Below are 12,869 nucleotides of genomic sequence, written 5' to 3'. Positions count from 1 at the left end.
AAGCATGTAATGGTGTTGCTCCTCCCTAAGAAAAATCTGAAATGAAGCCCCCTCCCCGTCCACTGACTACCTGTTAATCTCCCCTCCTGGCTGTCAACACCCCACCTCCCCCTCCTACCCGCCACCAAGTGATAACAATTAATGGGATGAAGGTAGTTTTAGGCTTAAAGTTTTTCTCTTATAAAATGTCACAGACTAAACTTAGCAGAATATAACTTGCATTACAGGAATCCTTGCGAGATAACAATTAATTTGAGTATAAACAGCTAATAGTTTGCACGGTGATAAAATTTTTGTCTTAGCTTAGTACATACCAGTACAAAGTGAGCAGTAATATGTTGCTAAAATTGATGGCTTTTTCACTGGGAATAGTCTGTACAACTAGCTCCAGTGGTTATGGTACTGAATGTTATATAAACTCTTCGCTCAGTTCTGTACAGAGACCTGGGGGATAGAAACTGACAGCACAAAGTTTGTCTGCCTCTGTCAGTCTTGAGGGCCAAATATTGTTTATTTGTTATTTATTAATCAGTAAAGATATGTTACTGTAATAATTGGAGCTTATTAATACCAGTACTCTCCAATAAAATACTTTATTTTTACCTTTTTATTCAGCTTGTCATCCAACCCATAAAAGTTCACATTATTATACCTTCAGGTATTTAGCAACTTTGTCTGAAAATGGCTGAGAGAGAGAGAGAGAGAGAGAGAGAGAGAGAGAGAGAGAGAGAGAGAGAGAGAGAGAGAGAGAGAGAGAGAGAGAGAGAGAGAGAGAGAGAGAGGAGAGAGAGAGAGAGAGAGAGAGAGAGAGAGAGAGAGAGAGAGAGAGAGAGAGAGAGAGAGAGAGAGAGAGAGAGAGAGAGAGAGAGAGAGAGAGAGAGAGAGAGAGAGAGAGAGAGAGAGAGAGAGAGAGAGAGAGAGAGAGAGAGAGAGAGAGAGAGAGAGGAGAGAGAGAGAGAGAGAGTAGAGAGAGAGAGAGAGAGAGAGAGAGAGAGAGGAGAGAGAGAGAGAGAGAGAGAGAGAGAGAGAGAGAGAGAGAGAGAGAGAGAGAGAGAGAGAGAGAGAGAGAGAGAGAGAGAGAGAGAGAGAGAGAGAGAGAGAGAGAGAGAGAGAGAGAGAGAGAGAGAGAGAGAGAGAGAGAGAGAGAGAGAGAGAGAGAGAGAGAGAGAGAGAGAGAGAGAGAGAGAGAGAGAGAGAGAGAGAGAGAGAGAGAGAGAGAGAGAGAGAGAGAGAGAGAGAGAGAGAGAGAGAGAGAGAGAGAGAGAGAGAGAGAGAGGAGAGAGAGAGAGAGAGAGAGAGAGAGAGAGAGAGAGAGAGAGAGAGAGAGAGAGAGAGAGAGAGAGAGAGAGAGAGAGAGAGAGAGAGAGAGAGAGAGAGAGAGAGAGAGAGAGAGAGAGAGAGAGAGAGAGAGAGAGAGAGAGAGAGAGAGAGAGAGAGAGAGAGAGAGAGAGAGAGAGAGAGAGAGAGAGAGAGAGAGAGAGAGAGAGAGAGAGAGAGAGAGAGAGAGAGAGAGAGAGAGAGAGAGAGAGAGAGAGAGAGAGAGAGAGAGAGAGAGAGAGAGAGAGAGAGAGAGAGAGAGAGAGAGAGAGAGAGAGAGAGAGAGAGAGAGAGAGAGAGAGAGAGAGAGAGAGAGAGAGAGAGAGAGAGAGAGAGAGAGAGAGAGAGAGAGAGAGAGAGAGAGAGAGAGAGAGAGAGAGAGAGAGAGAGAGAGAGAGAGAGAGAGAGAGAGAGAGAGAGAGAGGAGATTAATCATCGTGTAAAATATATGGGGTGCCCAATCTTCAGGTTTTGTAAACATTTACCGTTGAGAGAATCAGGAGCACTGGACGTGAACAACCCACATAAAGGTTTTATCACTCAGCCGCCACACCCCTCACTATACTCCGACAAATTCCTTGTTTTGTTTCTTAGTCAGTGTTTAAGAATCAATTGTTAGGTAGATAAAGCCTTGTAAATAAACCTACCTCCCCTATGATTATTTCTGCCTCTGTGTACTGGAGACCTTTCTGAATGATGCTGAGCAGGGCTGCAGGAGGGACCAAAGCGCCATTGATATTGGACTGTGATATGTGTGACTCTATCCCAAACACATATGCTGCATGGTAAAATCCTGCAAGATTAAAAGTGATATATTAGGAAGCATCAGTTAGAATCAAAATCACAAAATTACTTAACAAAAGTAGTAACAAGACACTTTATAAAACACTGTTAGTTCAAATGTCACCAACCTGGATTACTGCACTGTACAGTAGTACCCCGATTTACGCGGTCAATTGAACCCACGGGGTACCGCGGAAAGTGAACAACAGAACATATGGGATTAATTCCAATAGAGACTGGCCCGACCACCAAACTCCACTTTTTCCGACACAATACCAATGTTGTAGTAAAAATAACATCTAAATTTTATGATGGTATGCTCACACAATTAATATTTAAGAGAAATACAGTCGCCAGGTTAATGTCCATTCAAATAATGGACTCAAATCCCCCCCCCCCCTCTTCCCAGCTCACTAGCCCCTACCTCTCTCAGAAATGTGTGGGTGAAATCATTAGATTTTAACGTTTAGTAATAAATAATACCTCAGACTAAAGTTAGGATAATATAATTGACATTTCTGGATTCCTTGTAGGTCAGGGAATATTTTGAATGTAAACTTCATATATTTTGCACAAAAGATAAAATATTTGCTTTATGTAAACCAAATTATGACATTAGATCTAAAATTTGTATGTCTAATGCAAAATCCATGATGTTTATATTCAAAATGATCATCATATTGTAAGAACTCCAGCAATGTAAATTATATTCTGGCCGGGTAATTTGTATGAATTTTATGAGCTAAATAAAAAATAAAATAAAATTTTACTTCACCGCTATATGAGTAGATGCACCGCGGAAAGTGAAAGTCCGGTTCTGGCAAGGTACAACGTAAATGAGAAATCGCGGAAAGTGAAACCGTGTAAAGCGGGCTAATACTGTACTGGTGACCCCTAACATAAAAGTTGTTCAGATAAATTTACCAAAACAAAAAGTGTCTGCCAACTACCCAACAGTTTTAAGACCTTTGTTGCCAGGAAGGGGCTCGGGGAGGCCTGTGAAGGACAACACTGTACTGTGTGTTAAAAGATAAGAATGAAGATTCCAGTTGTGTGGTAAGAGGTGGCAACTAACACCTTCCTTCTTAAAGAATTTGGGCTGTGTTGGGCAATATTATCTATTTTCTGGAATTAGAGGAACCTTGGTTGTCCTACAATAGACTTATTCACTACACCCGAGTCAAGCATTACAGGTGTACTTCGGAAAGTGACGTCCCATTAACCGTTGCTTTGCATCACCGACAATTACATATAGCGGCCCGCAAGTTTCGTTGATACCCCGGAGATCTGACGATCAGGAGAGGAGTGGCAGAGCTGCTTTGAATTTGGCGGGCAGTGGTGTGGTACGAATTCTTGCCACAAGAGGGCTCTGCACACTGCCATGACTCGTTCCCACCATATTTGCTCTTGTTTACACTTACTGTGTGTCTCTGACTTTGTGTTTTTGTTATTTCTGACTTAGTGTATCACTCAGTCATGCTTAAACACCCCAGTGATAGTTCCTCTTGTGCTGGGCAGCTTGATGTGATGTAATAAGGCATAATAAGAATGAACCACCAAAGAGTGGTAGAGACTTGAACTTGTCACCCTAGACCAGAGGTCGGGGAACAGGGTAAATTACCCCAAATGGGGTAAATCTAAAAATTTTGGGGGTAAAGCATGTGGTATGAGAGACACTTCCATACCATATCCAACAATTTTAGGAGCAAATTGGCTTGTTTTTGTTTACTGTACTAGTGTACTTTAAAGTCTGGGGGTAATTTCATTTTACTAAAAAAAAATTTTGGGTAATACCCAAAAAAGTTCCCCGACCCTTGCCCTAGACCATCTCTACCATCCTCAACACAGGTACAGGAAAGCCTCAAATAATGACTATTCTACTAATGATAATTCATATTTAAAAACCCAGTTAATTTAGGAACCGATTCAATTTACACCCATTATTTTATTCGTCTTTATGACAAAAATTGAATACAAAAATAAATAAATTACATTTTCATATAAATAATAACTAAATCCCGATATGTATTATACAAATAAAAAACAAAAACACGCCTTGTGCACGGAGGCTGCCGGGCTTGGTGAGTGGTGACACAGCATCACTGGCATAAACAGTCTCTGCTCAGTAGGCATTTGTTTTCACACATCTGAACAGGAACAGCATAAAAACTTCCTCAGGTTTCTTACAGCATTTTTGTGCCCCTCTTCAACAAGAGCAAGAGAGCAAGTGATGGTAGTGCTGGTTCAAAAGCTAAATGAAAGTGTATAAGCTTAGCCGAGAAACTAGATGTAATAAAACAACATGAAAAAGACGAGAGGTCTGTGGATATTTCACGTACTTTGGGGATGGTGGAATCAAGGGTGAAAAATATAAGTAAGAATGAAGAAAAAATTTAAGTGCTCAGTCTACAATTCCATTTAGTGCAAATAAAGTTTGCCAAGGGAGGAGCAGAGTTATGGAAGAAATGGAGAGACTTTTAAGTACATAGACTGAAGACAAAAATCTGAAGCATACTCACTGAGCACTCTTATTATTCAAACAAAAGCCTTACCATTGTTTAATGGTCTAAAAATACAAGTAAAAGTGAAAGTGCTAACACCAAAAACATCAGTGTGAGTCGAGGCTGATTAGGTTAGGTCTAAACAATGCCACGGATTACATCATTTATAAGTCATCCCATCAACTACAGGTACACCTAACCACCAATTACAGATACAGCTAAACCACCAACTACAGGTACTGTACAGCTAAACCACCAACTACAGGTACTGTACAGCTAAACCACCAACTACAGGTACTGTACAGCTAAACCACCAACTACAGGTACTGTACAGCTAAACCACCAACTACAGGTACTGTACAGCTAAACCACTAACTACAGGTACAGCTAAGCCACTAACTACAGGTACAGCTAAGCCACCAACTTCAGGTTCAACAACAACTACAGGTTAGGATAGTTCCTCTTGTGCTGGGCAGCTTGATGTGATGTAATAAGGCATAATAAGAATGGTAATGGGTCAGCAAAGAGTGGTAGAGACTTGAACTTGTCACCCTAGACCATCTCTACCATCCTCAACACAGGTAAATGATAGTCTCAATTTATGCTTTACATTACTTATTTAAGGCTTATTATGTATGCTTTATTTTCTAGCTTGACAGTGTACAGTACAGAGATATATCAAGGGTAGATGGGAGTTTTGGAGGGTGGCCGGTCCTTAACCCTCTGAATATGTTATGTTCTTATGGGATTAATTGTCTTGATAGCCGTTGTTTCCCTAACCAATGACTTTTCCCGGTCCCTATTTGCATATGAGATATATGTGTGTGTGTGTGTGTGTGTGTGTGTGTGTGTGTGTGTGTGTGTGTGTGTGTTAAGACGTACCCCCCATTTTAGCAGGGAGTACAGTAAGTCCTCTCTTAACGTCGCCCCCCTTAACGTTGTTTCGGTACTACGGCGCTGAACTTTAGAGAACAAAAATTCGTTTAACGTCACGGTGATCCGATACTACATCGTTTTGCGTTGTAACGGACTACTTTCTACGGCGCATCACCCGCTCGTCTTGACGTTGCTGCTTGGCGCGAACGCTGCTGGTGACTTCAAGCTGAAGCCTATGCTGATTTCTCGGGCTGCTAACCCACGGGCCCTGAAAGGTTACTCAAAGGATCACCTTCCTGTGATCTACAAGGCAAATAAGAAAGCATGAATAACCAGCGCCATGTTTAGCCAGGGGTTAAACGTGTACGCCGTCCCTGCACTGAAGGAATACTGTGCCAAGGAGAACCTTGACTTCAAAATTCTTCTGATCGTTGACAATGCTCCAGCTCATCCTCCCAATCTCGACGACTTGCATGACAGTGTAAAGGTTGTATTCCTGCCTCCCAACACGACAGCACTGATGCAGCCTATGGACCAAGGCATCATCGCCGCATTCAAGGCGTATTATTTATGCCGTACCTTTGTCCCAGATGCTCAAGGCTATAGACAGAGATAATAAACCCACAATCCAAGAATATAGGCATGGCTTCAACATTCTTCATGCAATTGACAACATTGGCAAGGCATGGGAAAAGGTTTCAGAAAGTTGCCTGTACGGTGTGTGGGGTAAACTGTGGCCCGAGTGCTTCAACAGTTTTACAGGATTCACGGACTTGGTCCCAGCAGTGAATAAGGATATCCTCAGCTTGGCTAGAGAGGCAGGCTTTGATGAGCTGGAATCAGAGAATATTAAGGACGTCCTGGAATCCCATGCAGAAGAGCTCACCAACGAAGATCTGCAACTGTTAACAGAACACAGTGCCGCTGAAGACGACGACGATGAAGAACCTCAACGAAAGCTAACTACCAAGAGGATGGCAGAAGCATTCTACATGTTCCAGCAAGCAATGCAAATGCTTTTAGATGACGACCCAAACAGAGAACGTAGCTCAAAGATTCAGCGCAGCATTGATGACAGACTTTGTTGTTACACTGAGATGTATAAGGAGAAGAAGAGTAGCACCAAGCAGTCAACACTGGATTAATTTTCTCGTCGAGGGACGGCAGAAGGAACTTCTTCACAACAACTGGCAGCCAAGGAGGAGCAAACAACAACAGAGGAGGAGCAAACAACAATGGAGGAGGAGCAAACAACAACGGAGGAGGAGCAAACAACAACAGAGGAGGAGCAAACAACAACAGAGGAGGAGCAAACAACAACAGAGGAGGAGCAAACAACAACAGAGGAAGAGCAAACAGTGGCGGAGGAACCCCAGTCAGAGCAGGAGGAGGAGTAGGAGGCAGCCACAGTCTCTCAGTGACTCACCACTCTCCTCTGCTCCCACTCTCCTCCTCCTTCGCTCCACTACCCACCACACACTCACTCCGCCCATCAGTGAGTACCAATACATACTTAGTACTGTAGTTCTATATACTATTCTCTATAGAAATGACCATGATTTTCTGTATATGTAATGTATTTCATGGGGAAAAGGGAGGCTGGGGAACATAACTCCCATATTTGATCTATTTCTTATGGGGAAAATTGATCCGCTTAACGTTGTTTCGTATAATGACTCATTTTCAGGAACGTAACCCCGACATTAAGCGAGGACGCCCTGTATTTAGGAAAAAACTTGGGTGTATTTTCCTCCTGTAGCCATAGTTTTCTTAAAATAATGTATACAGCACCAGTAATTGTGAGGAATAAATAAAAATAATACCAATAAATAAGTTACAACAAAAAATACTGTATTGCCATAATTGTAATTAAATGTCAAATGAAAGCTTAACACAATCGCCATTTGCATACACTCCCTGCTTGACCACAGCAATGGAGACTAGCAGGGACGCTGATTCCCTAGCAACTCTCCCACTCCCCCAATGAGCCAGCTAACTCGTATGCCATGTTCCCTTTATGTGTTTGCCATTAAGGCAATTATTTATTTTACATTTTTCACAATATGTATGTAGGATAGTATATACACTCACGTGCCATGGTTTTGATGCACCCTCTACCTCTACTCCTGCCTCTATGGAAATCGTAGCCTTGGCTTCATACCGAACGCCCCTCCCCCCTCTCACTTACCCCCACCCATCGTTCAGTGGTGCAATGTGATAGCTCGAAGCTTCACTGGATTGTACGAATAGCAGTTCTTGATGTAATATTTGAGAGAATATATGCACGATACAGGTTTTTAGTGACTTCACAACACTTTATTTACCATCACGATACTTAACATCACTATACAAGAGAGACCATTTGGTTTGCAGCCCTGGCTACAACTTCCCTCGAGAGAGGAGTAGGGGTAGAGGGAGCATCAGAACTATGGAGCGTGAGTGTACATGTAACAAAGTAAAAATAAATGAAGAAAGTTAAGTATATCTACCTGAAAATACTAGTTGAAAACAACCATAACACCTCACAGTATGGCCCAGTAACCTGGTGGTTATATAAATAAATAATGGAAGCCCCTCGAAATAGAGGATGGCCAGCCCAAGGGCCACCTAGGCATGAATTTTTTTAAGGTGTAAAAGCTGTGGCCAACACAACAACCACACTCCAAGTTAACGAACTACATGACCCAGTGTCAAGGAATACAGTAGTCCGAGAAGACCGGACAACTCGCCAACTGCACTGGCTAACCATTACCCCGGAATACGATCCGCAAATGAATTAACATCCAGGTCCCCAATGACTGCTGGGTAGACTGAGGCAAATGGCGTAAAGAAACTTGCCCATAGTTTCTCCCTGCCCGGGGATCGAACTCGGGTTCGCTCGCTTGCGAGGCGAGAGCGTGCCGACCATTACACCACAAGTCGCCGACCTGGTGGTTACAGTGACGAGTCTATCCTTGCTACAATATTGCCAGCGATGTTAACAGAAGCAAATGTGAAAAGAAACTTATCTGTGAATCTTCATTTGTATCAGATATTTGTAGATTGAAAAATAAATGCAGCAGGTATGGCATTAAAAGATTGTAATGTTTGTAAGAGTTGATAAATGGTTGGTGCTAGGCTACCTCTGAAGAGTTGGGTGTCTGCCATAAGGACATTAATCGTCTCAGGTTAACATCATCAGTACTGTACAGGGGGTCCCTAGGTTATAAACGGGTTCCATTCCTGAGGACGTTCTTAAGTCAAAAATGTACATAAGTCGTAACACGTGCTATGTGGATACTGTACTTACGGAACACTGTTTAAAATCTGACTACTATATCATAGCCTAAGTCCTTATATACATCTAAAATCACTTATTCAGTCACTTTAATGACTAACTGGTACCACATAAATGGTTGTTAAAGTGAAAATCATTGATGTGGTAAGTAAAGTTTATATGGATCAATTGGTACCAACCCTCAGACACTTTCACCCCCTATTACTCCACAAACAATTACAACCACTTATTGACACACATTAATACTGCCTGTTGAGTTAATACTAATAATTACCAACCTTCTAACACTAAATGAACTGCTTAATGAGACTGTTTGTTGTCATCAGAGGCAGGGGAGTGGTGTTAGTGCCCCTGCCTCCACACTCATACTGCGCTCCTTCCTCAGCACCACCACCAACTGATCCTTTAGTCTCAAAGCCAGAGAAGTCTAGTGGTAAATCATCTAACAGATCATACACAGGTCAATCTTAAACATTACCACCAACAGTGCAGTCACAGAGTAGGTTACACCACACCTCCTGCTCACACGCTCTGATCAAAACAAACCACCCCGCTCGCTGACATCATCAAGATGGCCGCTCAGAGTGACTATCAACTTGCACTACTGATCGTTATTGTGTTGAAATGTATCATTAATGTGTTGAGTTGCTTTTCATTACTGTGATGAATCTTAATGTGAAACTCATTAAAGTGAAATATGTAGTATACTGTAATTTAAGACAAAAGAAGAAATAGAATGATAAAGTAAAGTAAATGAAAGTAAAAAATAAGTCATCACAACAGGAAGCAATGTGTCTGCTATAATAATCACCAATCTGACTCCTCGCCAATCTTGTATGGCGTCCCTCAAGGTTCCATTCTCGGTCCAATTCTGTTTTTGTTGTACATATACGATATAGTCCGCGCCAGCACACTCATAAAATACAACTTATTTGCAGACAAAAGTAATTTCTATGCCAGCAACTCAGACCTCCATTCCTTGATGTGAACTATGAACACTGAATTAATTGACTAAAGTCAGGACCAGGGTAATATGTAATAAACTGACCTTAATCCTTGAGAAAACCCACTAGGGTACTGTACATGATCTTTTACAGAAGGAAAAACTTACCCCCAGACTTGGACCCCCTGTACCTTGGTAATACAGTCCTCAAATGTGAACAAAATACTAAATTCATCAAAGTTATTGTTGATGAGAAAATTAACTGGAGAAACCACATACAAGCCATTCACAGTAAAGTCAATGAACAGTGCGGTATCATGTATCACACTCGACAGTCACTCACTCTCACAGCATTGAAAGAAATATATCATGATCTTGTTTACCAACACCTGATACACTGTCACACACTATGGGGGGCCTCTGGCTCTTCAAAAACACAATCTCTGGTTACTGCACAAAAGAGAGTTGTACGGACAATGACCTACTTGAAAAAAAAACAGATCACACAAACGAAAAATTTGCAAAATTGAAAATGTTAAAATTTGAAGATATTAACACTTACTGCTGTGCCCTCGTTGTTTACAAATCTATCAATCACTTGCTTGACAATAATTATTTCCAGTTCCGGAATAATCAGAGATACAACTTAAGGAACCCAGAGCTACTAAGACCACCCCCCCATGCACTCCTCTCAGTCCCAGACCTCCATAAAATATCACAGTGTGAAGGTGTGGAACAACTTACCCCCACCCATCCGAGCAAAGACTACGTTCCCTTCCTTTAAATCATCTCTTAAAAAATATCTATTGTCTAAGCATTAATATTTCTTGTAATAACTACTATATACTGTACAGTTGTCCCTCGGTTAATGAACACAATTCGTTCCACAGTCGTTCGTTAACTGAAAATTTTGTTAACCGAATCCATTATTTCAATGGGATATTGAGTAATTAGTCCCAGCTCACAGAAAAGTACATACAAAATGCAGTACAGTGCACTTACTTTGAGGTGTGTATGTAGAATGTTGCTGGTTGATGATGACGATGATGGGAATTAGAAGTGGTGGGGTGGAGGAGGAGAGGGGAGAAGAGAAGGAAGTGGGGGGTGGAGGAGGAGAAGAGAAACATTTTAATGCTTCTTGGAAGGCGAGTCACCTTCCATAATAATGTCAGGAATCTCTGGACTGACAGATTCTCTAACATGAACATCCACTCTCCTTTTTGAAGAGGAACACTGAGGGGAAGCATCTTTCTCATGCTGCCTTTTAGAGAAGAAGCTGTCAAGTGTTAGTTGTGTGGCATTTCTCCTCCTGATTATTAGCTGGTTCTTGAAGAAGACCACCACTTTGTCCTCCATGGCACACAACATAGGTTCTGTTGTTTCCACATCAAGGTGCCTTGAAGCCAGTTTCCTAAACATCTCCCAGTGGTGAACAACATCTTTTAAGTCTGAAGAAGACATATGGTCATCACTTTCCTTTTCCTCCTCACCACTGTCAGTTTCTAACATCTCATCCAGTTGTTTCAAATCTTCAGGAGAAAGTTCCTGCTCATGAGACATCACAAGCTCTTCAACATCATCCTTCTCCACTTCGAGTCCCATTGACTGACCAATGGACACAATCTCCTTGTCCAACTCTGTTTCTTCCTCAAATCCCTCAAAATCATGGACTGCTGTTGGTTATAGTGCTTTCTGTATAGTATTTGAGTCGAAGATACCATTCTAAAAAACGTTATTTATTACCTTTAAGTTTTATATGATGACTCAGTTTGGATACGTGTACACTTAATGACAAATGATTAATGAATAAACCAGGGTATGTGCAGATACAGTAATACTGTACACTACAATATTACTTATTAATTGATGATAAATACACAAAAGTATTTATTATATGGTGATAAATACACTGCTATAATATTTATTAAGTGATGATAAATACACGAATGTACAGTAAAATCTCGATGATACGAGTATATGTGTTCCTTGGAGTTTGGTCGTAAAGCGAAAACAAGTATAACGGAGGGAATACTACAAGGGTTAATAAGGATGCATTCCCGAGCACCATACAACACCGACGTATTCTTTTTTTAACCACATGCACAACCATAGAGAGATAGTACAGTAGAACGTTGATATAACACGAGACACATTCCAAGAGAGGTCATAACACGAGACACGTTCCAAGAGAGGTCATAACACGAGACACGTTCCAAGAGAGGTCATAACACGAGACACGTTCCAAGAGAGGTCATAACACGAGACACGTTCCAAGAGAGGTCATAACACGAGACACGTTCCAAGAGAGGTCATAACACGAGACACGTTCCAAGAGAGGTCATAACACGAGACACGTTCCAAGAGAGGTCATAACACGAGACACGTTCCAAGAGAGGTCATAACAGAACCGTACGAGGTCACCCTGAGAGTTCAAGAGGTCATAACCGCAAGAGGGTCATAACACGAGAACCGCTCCAAGAGGTCATAACACGAACCGTTCAAGAGAGGTCATAACCGAAAGAGGTCATAACTGCGTTCAAGAGAGGTCATAACACGAGACACGCCCAGAGAGTCATCATATAACGTTCCAAGAGAGGTCATAACACGGACACGAACTCTACGAGAGGTCATAACAGTTCCAAGACAGGTCAGAGAGGTCATAACACGAGACACGTTCCGAAGAGGTCATAACGAGACACGTTCCGAGAGAGGTCATAACACGAGACACGTTCCAAGAGAGGTCATAACACGAGACACGTTCCAAGAGAGGTCATAACACGAGACACGTTCCAAGAGAGGTCATAACACGAGACATGTTCCAAGAGAGGTCATAACACGAGACACGTTCCAAGAGAGGTCATAACACGAGACACGTTCCAAGAGAGGTCATAACACGAGACACGTTCCAAGAGAGGTCATAACACGAGACACGTTCCAAGAGAGGTCATAACACGAGACACGTTCCAAGAGTGGTCATAACACGAGACACGTTCCAAGAGAGGTCGCTTTAAACCGAATTTGCACTACCGTAAATCGAAGTGTTGTTTCAATGGAATAATTTAGTTTGGTACTTGAGAGAAACACAAAATACTAAAAAGACCCAGATGGACCTTAGCCCATCTCCTAGAATAAACAAAATATTGTTTTTTGTAGTACAGTGAGTTCTGCTATA

At 41.8% G+C, this 12,869-nt stretch overlaps 1 pseudogene; it reads right to left on the bottom strand.

The window, feature by feature from the left end:
- Positions 1-11,299, bottom strand: part of LOC121879369 — a 34,519-nt pseudogene extending 23,220 nt beyond the window's left edge.
- Positions 11,300-12,869: the final 1,570 nt, after the last annotated feature.

This window comes from Homarus americanus, unplaced genomic scaffold (assembly GCF_018991925.1).
Source record: "Homarus americanus isolate GMGI-L3 unplaced genomic scaffold, GMGI_Hamer_2.0 scaffold31629, whole genome shotgun sequence".
Lineage (NCBI taxonomy): Eukaryota > Metazoa > Arthropoda > Malacostraca > Decapoda > Nephropidae > Homarus > Homarus americanus.
The sequence above is the reverse complement of the archived record's forward strand: the minus strand, read 5'-3'. Positions and strand labels throughout refer to the sequence as shown.